Consider the following 13768-nt stretch of genomic DNA (forward strand, 5'->3'; position numbering starts at 1 on the left):
TATGATCCCGGTATTTTCTTTGGAAGTATCCCTATTTCATACAATCAGGGCCTTCTTGGAAAGCAGTGCTAAACACTGAATATTGTTTACAACCTTAAAGCTTAGAAAGCTTAATAAAATAAAATAAATTATGTCCAAGAAATTCCAAGGTCAACTCTCACAAACTTCCCTGGATCAGGATAAATTCCATGCCTGGATCTACATGTATGCATAGTCTACATGATCTATGCCTGGATGAGTCTATACTTCAAAAGCTATAAACTATAGCTTCTTTGACAGAGTGTCAACATAAATTGTGACCTGCAGTTTGAGGCAAAAGTGGAATGGGTTCCTCATGGTGGACGTGCAAAATGCTGAATGAGCCTTTATTGCCATTGACAAGGTCAAGGACTCTCTTGTAAGGACCTGGTTAGAAATCCCTAGAGTTTTGGGTAGGATGTCAGGTCACCACTCACTTGGCCAATTAGGACGCTAGATTGGTTGGTCATCTATAGCCGTGTTCAGACGCAGGGTATTTAACTCGAGTAAAGGGGTATTTACCTCGAGTAAAGTGCCCAGTCGGGTAAGCTTCGTGATAAAGGTCGAGTTTGTGCCCGTCTGGACAGGAGTCGGGCAGCTTATCCCGACCTTAACCCGACTGATTTACCTCTGAAAAAGTCAGAGGTAAATCCTTAACCCGACCGAGCAGTCGAGGTAGATGCACGTGTGGATTGCACTAGAGGTAACAGTCGAGGTAAACAGGACCTTTTTGCCAGATTTGACCTTATTACAAATTAACCATCGGCGTTCAATCAGTTCTTGCTCTAAAACTACTAGATGAAGCAAGGCATAAAATGCGTTTTTTATTCGCTGATATGAGTGTAGGACAGTAAACCCAGCAAACACAAAATGTTCTTAAAAGCGTTTATACAAAACTTTTAATAGCAAAAAAGATCATGAATACGATTTAAAGCGTTATATTTGGGCAACCAATTTTGACAAAATATTTTGTCAACTGTTAAATAAAATTCTTTTAGAAAGTTTTGCCTCACGTTTTCAAAAGAGCTTCAATTTTACATCCATTTTCCGTTACGATTTTTACTCAAATGAAATTGGGTTACAATCGGACTGCATATTTACTTTTAGAACCTGCACGCAACTTCCGGAAATTATCCCTGATGGGTACAAGATGGTCGTGGTAAATTCACGTCAGGGAGTCGTGCTAAAGGTCGGGGTAAGCTACGTATGGACAATCAGTCGAGTTAACGAAAATATTTGTGGTATCTTATCACGGGTTGTAAAAAATGTAACTCGAGTAATAATTCAGGTCTGAACGTGCCTTATAACAGTGTCATCTATCTTTTTGTCATCAATTTTAAATTAAAGTTTGCCAAATGAATCAAGATTCACTTCATATTTCGTTTTGACATGGGGTTGGAAAATCTTTTTGAATTATAGTGAATCCAGCACCTTTTGGCGACAGAATAAGGTTATGGTACAAATGCGCGCATAGCGCTCGAAAATTTTTTGCTATTTTGAAGCTATTCTGACTGATGAAATATGGTGGAATAAATGCACGCACTTTTGGGGCTAAAATGGGCACATGAGTTAATTCGGTCAGAAATCCATATTCAGGTGTCAACATTGGGGGGGGGGGGATGATTGTATGGACCACCCCCTGGCAAAATATTGGGGGAATTTACCCCCCACCCCACCAGGATCTCGCCTATGGTTGGTTGGCGCTGTAGAACAGGGTTTTTTCTTTGTCGCCAGCCTTTGGGGGAAAATTGGTATTATTCAAATGTCAACAATGAGGACACAACCTGTTCTTGGTTTTTTTTTCTATTGTTTTTTAAACATTTAATACACATACACTAGTACAGGTATTTTACAGTAAATCTGACCATGCCATGCCAAATATTCATGATCAAAACACTTTCCTTCCTTATTTACAAAATTAATAGCTTTTTACAGTATGTAGGCCTATAAAAAATCAATATAGCTTTTTGTTTCCTAATGTTGCATTGTTTTTCACTTAGGCAACTGACAGCTGAAACTTCCTGTCCCTTGTCATGTAATGTATTATAGCAATAAGGTCTTTGTTGTGTTCATGATACATCACCTAGTTCTGAAATACTGTACAGTGGGAAATTTTCATGGGGCTTTAATTTTCGCGCATTTCACGGTCAAACAGGCAACCACAAATTTTAACCCCCCTCCCCCCCAAAAAAAATATTACACAAAGTATAGGCCTACTTAACGTGAATATAGGGCCTATTTGGAAACGCAAATTAAACACCCACTAAACTGTCCAGAATTGATAAAATTATGAAATATTCACTTAGCAAAAATATCCCACTATAGTACCCAGTACCCAGTTACTGTAAAGCACTTAGATTTCGCGAGGTATTTAATTTCGCGAGGACCTCGAAATTAAATCCCATGCGAAGTGTAAAATTTACATTGAAACTAACAGTAAATCTTCTGGATTCACGAATTTAAAACCTTCAAAAAATCCTGCTTTTTCTCAATTTGCGAAATAAAGTACTTGCGAAATTTAAAGTGTTACAGTATTTAGCAAATTACTTTAATAATAGGCAGCTGGTGTAACATGTACAGCAGATGGTACTTAAAATAAAATTATTAATATTATAATTATAATTATTGAAGTTCAAGGCTGTAAGTATGTCAGTAAAAAAAGTACTGATACATATTGTAAATAAAATCATTAAATGTCGGTGTTTTATATAGCGCCTTTTCTCATATCTCGGAGGGATCAAAGCGCAGTAATTTCGCTGCCATGGTGAATCATCACAATCAGATCACATCAACTAGATGCTGGTTGCAGCCGAACCTGGCGCAAACCTATCCGCACTTAGAATGTAACATTCACCAATTATCTGAGCAGCTCCCCAAATTCCATTGGGTGAAGGAAGTTATTGATAACCAAACAACTAATCACCGATTTTTGAAAGCAAGAGGAAACGGAGATCCTAGATTAGATTTGATTAGATATTTATTTAATTTTCAAATAGTCATAGCACTCTTAATTTTTCCTTTCAAAAGCTAACAAATTTGTTATGTACATGTCCATGTACATGTATCTACTAATAATTATAGTCCCCCTAGGTTTTAAAGTCTGAAAAATTATTGCCAATAGGGTCCATTTAAACACAGGACAAGTTCAGAACAGTCAAGGTTTTAAAACAGTTAATACCCTACTCTCTGTACATGCAGGAACTTTTTCAACTACATGGTACATGGGACCAGGGGCTTGACATTCCCTCCAAAGGACAGAGTACTTTCATGATTGATTTTTCCAATTGTAAATGAGCCATGGGGAGAGTGGAAGTCTGAATTTGCAGACATTGCCACTTTTTTTTTATAAGATGATAGCCCAACAACTCTCCATTGGCAGGAATTGAACAGGAATTCATGCACCAAAGGCAGTTTACTTTAGAAATGAAATAGAAAAGAAAGGGTGGGGAAAAGACTCATGGAATTTCTTGTTTGACCTTTCAGTTTGTAATGCATACAGACAGAATATCATTTTTAATTTCAGTTTCACATTTAGTTTTGTATTTTATTGCTATGGTATTGGAAATAATACTTTCCTTTATCCATTCATCATCAAAGTTCATATTTTTTTGCTCTCCCGTAAATGATTTCTGTTCAAATTTGCGTGAAAGAAAAGCAGCTGCAATCGAAAAACATGTAATATTAGCCTAAGAAAGGTAGCAAGCAGGCTTACCCACAGTCCATCATCATCACCATATTGGACACTCGAACCGTTTTAACAAAAATTACCTGCTCCAGTGATAGGTAGTACCTAGTACGGCTTTCCCATTGCTTAATATTAAAGAGGAGGGGAAAAATGTGAGTTTTAACGCAGCAGTGGATCACCTACTCTAGACTAGTTGTGGCTTGTCTTTAGCTATTCTCTACCATGCATACTAGCGTGTTGTATCCATATTGGACATATTGAAATGAACTATGAGATGGCAAGTGTGAAACTGCACTCAACTCCCTGTTCACATATTATCATTTTTTGTAGCCATGCAAGTCCTTCTGAAATCTGAAACAAAATTTGTTCGGCATTTATCATAAAATGTCAACATTTAATTGAGGATTCTTTCTCTGAATGATGACCAACATTAAGGACTGTTGGTATATCGATAATTAATCAATATATCGACTATCCAATAATATTGATATCGCCGATATCACTTTCTGAAGAAAATCAACATATCCAAGTTGCCAATAATGAAAAAAAAGGTATTGAAAATCAGGCGTATGTTATGTTCACCAGCATTATTACACCAGAACAGACACATTTTGAAATGTCAAAACTCTGGAATCAATTTAACTGTTGCTTCACTTTACAGCAGTTGGAAGTTTATATTCCATATTCTACATTTTGAAGCTTTTAGTTACTTGAATTTTCAGATCACATAAATTGGGAGTAAAATCGATATATATCGATTTTTATCGATATTGAGAGGCCGATATATCGAGTTTTAGAAATCCCGACATTGATGTCCTTAACCAATATACTTGGGTTTGCATACTTTGTGGTTACTAATAAAAGTTTGACAAACAAAGTTAACGAGGATAAATGTCAGTAAAGCAGCAACTTGGATTTAGGACAAGTTTCGCAGCATTTTAGCCAAATGGCCTGTCCATTGCAAGCCTGTAAAAAAACATCATTTTTGGCCACTATTTCTTATATTTCAATGTTAGGGGAAGCAAAATGCCCTTCCAAATGCCAAATTTCACAGAGGATCTATCTTCCCAGAGCATATTTCCTACTTTTCTGCTGCCTGCTATGCATTGTGGGTAGAGCATGAATGATGTACAATGTACCAATCTATTGGCCCCTACATTAAGTGTTATCTTTTCAACAATTCCCAGAATCCTTTGCAAGTAATACACACAATTGCACATCAGTGTGAACATCCATCACTGTGTATGTTGAATTGCGCAGTAATGATCATAAACGATGTATGCATCAGTGTGATGTATTTTAGGGTATAAAGGCTTTCGAGAAGTATGAAAATTTATAATAAACAATGTACAAGGTCTGTGCCAAATAAGATTAACACTTCCTACGACAAAGTGATTCAGAAGTGAATCACTTGGGTCACGTGACGTTAAAACGATATTGCCTGCCTTATGTCGCCAGTCATTGTTAAGTAAAACAATGAAAAAATCGAAAAATCGCGATCAAAAAGCACCTAATTTGCAATTGCTCTTACGTCATCATTTTTAGGTGTTTTTATCTCAAATCTAAAAATTTTAAATAAAACAAATTTTATTTTATAATATTTATGACCTTTAGCCTCTAGATAGCCTAAGTCCCTTGAAAATCAGTGGTAAAGTAAGGCATGTCAACAGCTAAAAGACTCATGTTCGCCGGAAGCTGGAAAAATGTTTTTAGGAAAACAATCTAGAAACGCTGCATATTTTGGCAAATTCAGCAATGGAAAAAAATGTGATCGCGAAATGGCGAAGCGATGTGCAAACGCTGATCTAAACCGTGTTTTTCAAGATGAATCTGATGATAGTGAGAGTAAATTCTAAGGATTTACGGAATAATAATAATCAGGGCAACTTTGGGAGCAGTTATAGCTTTTGACAGGGATGAACAAGCATCGGAAGGTCTGAATATGTGTTGGCCACTGGGTGACTGTCTTAGTGGGTTGTAGTATCATGTATGCAATGCAATGCAATGCGTGGTACAGCATTCAATTCGCGTAGGACGGTTACTCTTTCGCCTACCATAAAAAACATCAGGGCAACGCTGTGTTTCACGAGTAAGCAGTGATCATGCAGGCTACGTACCTCTGTATGTAAGTTTGTTTATACATGTATTTCATAGTTCATAAGTCCGAGATTCGATCATCAAAATAAATATTCAATTACAGTACGTACACAGATTTTTTAGTTCAGTTGAAATTTCGGTGACTGCAGTATCGAATTGTGCGAGTAATATTCATCGCAAAGAGCGTACACGCAAGCGTACAAGTGCGGTTTGTCCACACGCTTGCGTCTCAACTCAAGAAAAATCATTGACGCTATCGTCAATGCTTTACACCGAACTTGAAAGTCGATGAAATTGAAAGCAGTGAAAGTTGAAGTGAACCAATGTATATACATGCAATGCATGCATATATGCTTTACATTCAGTGTTTATTTTATTGAAAAAAATGGCTTTCGTAAATTGACAGTGAAATACTAAAAAAAAAATAATAACACTTACTCAAACTGATCAATTTTTATATTTTATTTGTATTTTTATTCAAAAACAATTGTATAAATAATATTCTGATACATTTGAGTAAATAATATAAACTCGACACAAAATCTACACAATGTAGAGAATTTTATTTGCAAAAATCAGTAAACGGCAGCTATTATAAAAGCACCCAAAAACACCCAATTTTTCAAAATTGCTGCCCTTGGTCGTAGGAAGTGTTAAGAATCAGATGGAAAAATGCAAAGATATTCCAAAAATTATAAATGCAATTGCATATTAAAATTCTAACTTCATCTGCACTAGGTAGGTAGTCTAAAAACCTGCCACTGAATGTGTTCAGCATTTGAAATAGTTAGCCCTACAGCATGACAGTATGGTAAACAACACGGTCCATTGGCTCCAATGCTGGTTAATTATTTGCTACTGTGCAAATTAGATCTGGAGATGCTTGACCTTTAGTTTCTAAAGTGCTAATTAACAAAGAAACATGAATATAGACCTGGGTTTTGATATAACGAGATGTGAAGATAACGAGCTGTGTATGAAAATATAGGGATGATTGATACAGTCACCACACAGTAAATTATGTTATGATAACTTATAACCTATATTTGCTTGTTTACATTTTAGGGCAAGGAAAGTCGATTTTGAGTTTCCCGTCACCCGCCCTCACTTCATTTTCTGACCCTCACTTGAATTCATTATTGTGATTTTCCAAAAAATACTAATGAAAACTGGTTATATTTGCAAAAAAATTATGAATATCCCTTTATTTTTTGTGGAAAAATCAAAATCAAAACATACATTTTGCTGTCAACCTTGCAGACTCTTTGTAATATACTTTTGAATCTCATTTGGGCTAAACATCCATCTTCAAGTGAGTGAGCGGCAAATAACAACACATTTTAGATGCGTGTTGGTCATATAATGAAAGGCAGACAAATAATGAATAATGAATAATGAAAAAGTTACCTCACTTATTTTCAGAAATTATGTGACGGGAAACTCAAAATTGACTGTTAGGGGCCTTACATGTTGGCATTAAAGTTAAAAGATGGTGTGAATATTCAGATTATTAATATTGGAGGATTTTGTGATCCCAGCATCCTCTTTTTATGACATTTTTCAGTTGATATCCACGAAAAAAGCTTATCCCAAAATTTCAGTTGATTCCGATTTTACAAATTATGCATGATTATTTATTACACTGCTCCATAGGCCACCTTTGTTTACAATTACGTTCTGGTACACCAGAAAGAAATTCAAATTTGACGATATTTTTGCTAAACGAATTAATCTGCAATGAATTTTTGGTACATAAACATTATGTAGCCAGAGGTTTCTAGTGACCAGTATAAAAACTTTTTTTTGAGAAAGTGGGGATGAGGCTCAGGCCTTGTCTTTTGAGGCGAGTGAGAGTGATCACTCGCCTAAAATGAAGCTGAGGAGAGCTTTTTATCACTCGCCTACATACATTTGGTGTAATACTAAGTAATACAAGTGATTAAAATCACTCGCCTACAGCTCACCTGACAAGTTTTGAGGAGAGTGATTTGTCACTTGCCAGCAATTTTCAAAAGACAAGGCCTGGAGGCTGTGGATCGCGAAATGCCCTGTTAATTAGGACTATGCATAATTTTTGAAGAAAAAAAGACGAAAGGAAAGTACTAACTGTGGAACATACATGTAGACAGAGTTCTGTTTAGAAATCAAGGAGTTTGTTCATAAAAGATTGTATTAAATATCTATTTGAGAGACATCTTGCTATGGATTAGGTTGGGAGTTGGGGACCGCTTTTCTAGGTTTATGAACTATATTCATCAAGAAGTAGACACACCAGCTGTATTTTACTGGTATTCAAAATAGACTTCATCAGAGACTAGTGGATTTGTTGAAAATGGGTCAACTATGGTAGACTTGTTGTTATTTGATATGTGTTTGCTGATAAAAAAAATAGGTCATGATATCAGCATGTGGTAAGGTAATTAACATGCAAACCGGTAGTGAATATAAAATGTTTGCCTTAAGTATTTTTTTCATGGAAAGCACCTAGTTTCTAAATCAGTAATTTACCATATTTTACATCGGTAATTAACCGGTAATTTACCAAATTTTATTTTACTTACCGAAAAATAGGTAAAGTGTTTCTAGACTTAAATTTTCAAATTTCAATATAATTTGTGTACTATTTGCCACAACCTCTCTGGATAGTAGGCCAAGCCTATACAACAGCCCAAAGGTAGTGCTATGGTGTATCACATAATCCAATTTTAAGGATAGAAGGCTAAATATATTTATAATGATGTGGTCCAGAAGTTGCCCAAGGTGATTTTTTTAAATAAATCTCAAAAGAACACATAAATATAAGTGCTCTCTCTCTTTCTCTCCACCTGGAGAACATGAACAATTAGAATTTCCCATCAGAACCACATATTTTTTATCCCATGTTTTAGGCCTATATCATTTTAAAATATATAGCAGGATAAAATTGATTACATAATTATTATTATTTTGTTCTTAAATTAAATTCAAAGCAGATTTACTCCTATCCTAAATTCCTAAACATCACCGCACACCCACCCAACCATGCATTATTATTTCATAACGTGTATATGTGTGGGACTTGAAATCTATCATTAATTCCATCAAACCCTCGAGTTAAAACCAAAAACCGCCATCGTTACTCACTCTGTCTGCCTGGCACGGAGTAGTAGCTACAGAAAAAATAAGCGGCAATTCCCATTTTGAAATGCCAAACTCTTTTCTCTCCTTGCAGCCATATAAAGCCCATTTAAAATATGTGACATTTAACTGTCTTGCATGGATTGGATTCACAATCACATTAATGCTGTGTGTGCTGCCATCGCCCATAATCATCTTTGTGATTTAAATTGAATATTTTTACATGATATTTAAAGAACTACTGGCCCAATATTGTGATTGGTTTATACACCTTCAACTGTATTTTCTACTCGGGCTTCAAACGATGTTGAAATTGCGGGATTCAGAAATTGTATCATTTTTTGATGACAAAATCTGAATGTGTTTTTGTATAGCGGCACGTACAAGGTTGATAGTGAAATACTATGGTAAAGCTAACCGAGGATAGTAGTATGCAATACAAGGAGTTTGAGATTCACCTATGGCCCCAAGTCTGGAACAACTTTATGCGTAGAATCGTAGAGGAAACAACAAGATCCGAGTAGTACCCAGGAATACTAATAGCGTTGGTAGGATTGGCTGGGGCATAATTTATTTACTGGCACCATTCTGATGAATAGGTTGCTGCTGAAATGGATACATATGAATTTTAAATTAAATACTAAAGTATGCTCTTTCTAGTCTTTAGTTTTATCATACCTTCTTCCAAATAGGGGGCCTAGTATGCTGAATTTATATAGGCAAAGAAAGCAATAGGCTCTAAATGTAAGATTCCTTCTTGCAAAAATATAAACTGGTGAATACTTTGAAATTAAATGTGGGCTGTAATGTATTTGATATAGGCCTACCAATAAACATATAATTTTTATTTTTCATTTTGCTAAGTATATTAAACAGCAGGTCTATTTTGCATAACATAATTTTTTTGGCATTTTGTTTAATGCAAGTTTATGCAGCTTTATGTAATGCAAAATAGACTTGCTGGTATAGTAAAACTAAAAATACACATTTTTCACTTTACAGGCTATAAATGCTGGGGTAAAAATACTTTTTCATTAAGTATAATGCTAGTAAAAATATTCACTCGTAATAAATGTACCATCTGTCAATGTATTGATGTCATACAAACATGATTTTGCCACGCACACAAGCGAGCAAGCTAGCAAGCTGCGCTAGATAATGTCACGTTGCTCAGCACACTGCTGGTAACCAGCTCCTTGCCAAGCAAGTTGGCTTCCTTCCTCTCTAGTCCACTGCATGCATAAATCAGGATAAATTTACACAGGGAACAAAATGGAGTGTATTTTATACATTGCACAGCAATGATCTTGTGACAAGCAGACCATAGCATTCATTGCTTGGATGCAAATGACCTTCTGATGCCCTTCTTTATGATTATGAATTATAAATAGATATTACATCATACAGTTGCTTATTTTGATCTTCCGAAATCTTGCTTTGATGTGACATTGCCTTTTTAGGAACTCTGAAAGATGATAATTTATGGGTGTCCTAATTTATCTTACTAACTTAATAAATACTAGTAGTAGTAGATAAGGGACGCACCATTAGATATTATCGGGGGGGCTAGGGAGTTTGGGTCAGGCAGAAATTTTTTTTTTTGGCCGCCAAAGGCGGCAAAATTTTTTTTTTTCGCTGCCTTTGGAGGCAAAATTTTTTTTTACCGCCTTCCAGTAACAAAGTTGTCTTTTTCAATTTTAATGTATACCTTTATACAGAGCTGGGTAGGGAAATTTTTTTTTTTTTTGGCTCATCAGTGAGGCAAAATTTTTTTTTTTTACTCATCAGTGAGGCAAAATTTTTTTTTTTTACTCATCAGTGAGGCAAAACTTTTTTTTTCAAAAAACTCCCTAGCCCCCCCCGATAATATCTAATGGTGCGTCCCTAAATGTCCTGAGCTAAATATAGTTCTCAAATCAAAGATACTCAATTTCTCAAATAGTCCAATGGGACATACCATTGACTTGCCATAGGCTGGAGATTAGGGTTTTTTGCCAGGTTTTTATTGGGCAGGTGTTTTTCCCCTTTATTTGTTGTTAATTTTCATGCATTGCTGTATTCACAGTTGGTTGGGTCATAGTTTGCACCACAGACCCTAGAAGGGGGAAAATTATATATAGGGTCAGTCCATGTCAAAACAGACTGAGTGTACACCCACCCTCTTGGATTATGCTCTCCTTTGGCTCAGGGGTACCTTTCATGGACCCCTAGGTGAGGTCACAAGAAAAAATTCAAATTCAATTTCTTTTCGAATGGCGGGCCATCTAAGTTTGGCGACCTTGACCAAAATTGGGAATTTAAGGTGTCCAAATGACAAAGCGCTCTCTTTGAGAGGCATTTTCTTCTTAATTAAATCAGTTGTGACCCTCTTTTGAATGTGGTCACTCACTGGCTGTGTCTGAAATGCCTAATGCCAAAAAGATTGATTTGAATTTTGTTGGGATTTCAGAGGGGGTCAAAATCAGCACTTCATACTGTTCAATCAAATTATCTTTGATTTTGAAGGACCCATGATAATGCCACAGTGCACTTATATGTCCTAATTATGTTCAGAATGGATTAACCATGTGCCAATGTCTATGAGCAATTCAAAAAAAGAGAAATTTCTAGACCCCCTACAGAATTTTAGGCCCCCCTAAAGTGGTTCAGCCACAAATGGCGCTTAAAATCGGCAAATTTTGACACCTAATAACTTTAGGTGTACACCAGATATGAATTTCTAGTCTTTTGCATCTGAAAGAATGTAGTCTAATGTTACTAGGAACATAAGATTTGTTTTGTATTTTTGTGTTTTGATACTTTCAAAAGGTCGTTGACCTATGAACATTTTTCGTCATAGCGCCCTCCTGAAAGGTCTGACACATAACAAACTATACATTTTGGAATCCTCATGACCATACTGAGTAATTTGATATATTACTTGACATAATTGGGAGCATTATGAAAATTTGACCCCCATAACCTGTACTTTGCATGTGCATCGTTGCCAGGAAGTGCATTTTGACCCCCTTAAAAATCCATACAGAGGATTAGAAAGTAGTTTTTTCTTATTACTTGACTCAAGAGCAACTTGAAATATCAGGATAAATAATACAAATGGCTATAAAGTGATCAAAAATATAAAAAAATATCATACTAAAATTGGCATTTTGTACCGTATCCTGTATGCATGGTATATTAGGCAAAAATGACTATTTTTGAAAGCGTCAACTTAATACTAAAACACAAAAAATACAAAACAAATCTTATGTTCCTAGTAACATTAAACTACATTCTTTCAGATGCAAAAGACTAGAAATTCATATCTGGTGTACACCTAAAGTTATTAGGGGTCAAAATTTGCCGACTTTAAGTGCCATTTGTGGCTGAACCACTTTAGGGGTGGCCTAAAATTCTGTAGGGGTCTAGAAATTTCTCTTTTTTGAATTGCTCATAGACATTGGCATATGGTTAATGCATTCTGAACATAATTAGGACCTATAAGTGCACTGTGACATTATCATGGGTCCTTCAAAATCAAGATAATTTGATTGAACAGTACGAAGTGCTGATTTTGACCCCTCTGAAATCCCAACGAAATTCAAATCTATCTTTTTTGGCATTAGGTATTTCAGACACAGTCAGTGAGTGACCACATTCAAAAGAGGATCACAACTGATTCAATTAAGAAGAAAGTTCCCCTCAAAGAGAGCACTTTGTCATTTGGACCCTTAAATTCACAATTTTGGTTGAGGTCGCCAAACTTTGATTGCCCGCCATTCATAAACGAAATGGAATTTGAATTTTTTCTTGTGACCTCACCTAGGGATCCATGAAAGGTACCCTGAGCCAAAGGAGAGCAAAATCCAAGAGGGTGGGTGTACACTCAATCTGTTTCGACATGGACTGACCCTATAGTTATTGTTTTATTTATTTATTTATTTATTTATTTATTTATTTATTTATTTATTTATTTATTTATTTATTTATTTATTTATTTATTTATTTATTTATTTATTTATTTATTTATTTACTCATGTTCATTTATTTGAGATGCAGGGGAAATCCCTTCATTATAATGAGTTATTGCTTGTCAGTGTACATAACATGCCTTGCAATAATTTATGTGTGCATTCATACATAAAGGATTTAAGTTACATCATGATAATTGATATAGCCCGCAAATATTATATTTCCTTTTTGAGTTAATTTTATCAAGTTGGTGCAATCAATCATGTCGCTAGTTAATATAGTCTCGGTCCCAGCCGGTTTGTACTCCCTCATCGCTAAACAAAGTGACAAAGGAGCACAAACTGGCTGGGAGAGAGTCTATTTAAATACGAAGGTGATAAAACATCTTTGATCATGTGACGTTGTGGCTCAAATAACAAAATGTTTTTCTTTTTAAGATGATATCGTAATCTATTTTTAAGTTGGTCATTAATCTCTGTCACAGTGATTTTGTAACATTAAAACCATAACGATCTTGCAATATATGAAATTGGTTAATTTTTTTCAAACTTGATTTTTTTTTGGGCATATTTGTAATGTTTGCACATGTTAAATAATACCTCTGAAATGGAATTGGCCAAATTTGTTGTGTTTGTGAGGCAAACAGAGCAATTTGGACATGATGTCATAATTCACATGTTAAAGTCCCACATAGAAGTATTAGAACTCTCATGTTAAAGGGCCAAAATAGCCTGTGTACTTAAAGCCAAGTGCTGCAATCATTTGTGGTTGATTTTTTTAAAAATGGAAAAAGTTGTCAAAATATGACAATTTTGTATCCAAAAGGAGCAGATTTGTAAATTGTAACAAATAGCCCAATTGCCTATTTGTAGCAGCCTTAATTAACGTTTTTGAGTATTT

General features: G+C 35.3%; 1 protein-coding gene across 1 annotated transcript in view; it reads left to right on the forward strand.

Annotated features, from left to right (window-relative positions):
• The window catches only part of LOC140141686 (uncharacterized), an 80065-nt gene that overhangs the window by 17674 nt on the left and 48623 nt on the right, over positions 1-13768 (forward strand).

This window comes from Amphiura filiformis, chromosome 19 (assembly GCF_039555335.1).
Source record: "Amphiura filiformis chromosome 19, Afil_fr2py, whole genome shotgun sequence".
In the NCBI taxonomy this organism is placed as follows: Eukaryota; Metazoa; Echinodermata; class Ophiuroidea; order Amphilepidida; family Amphiuridae; genus Amphiura; species Amphiura filiformis.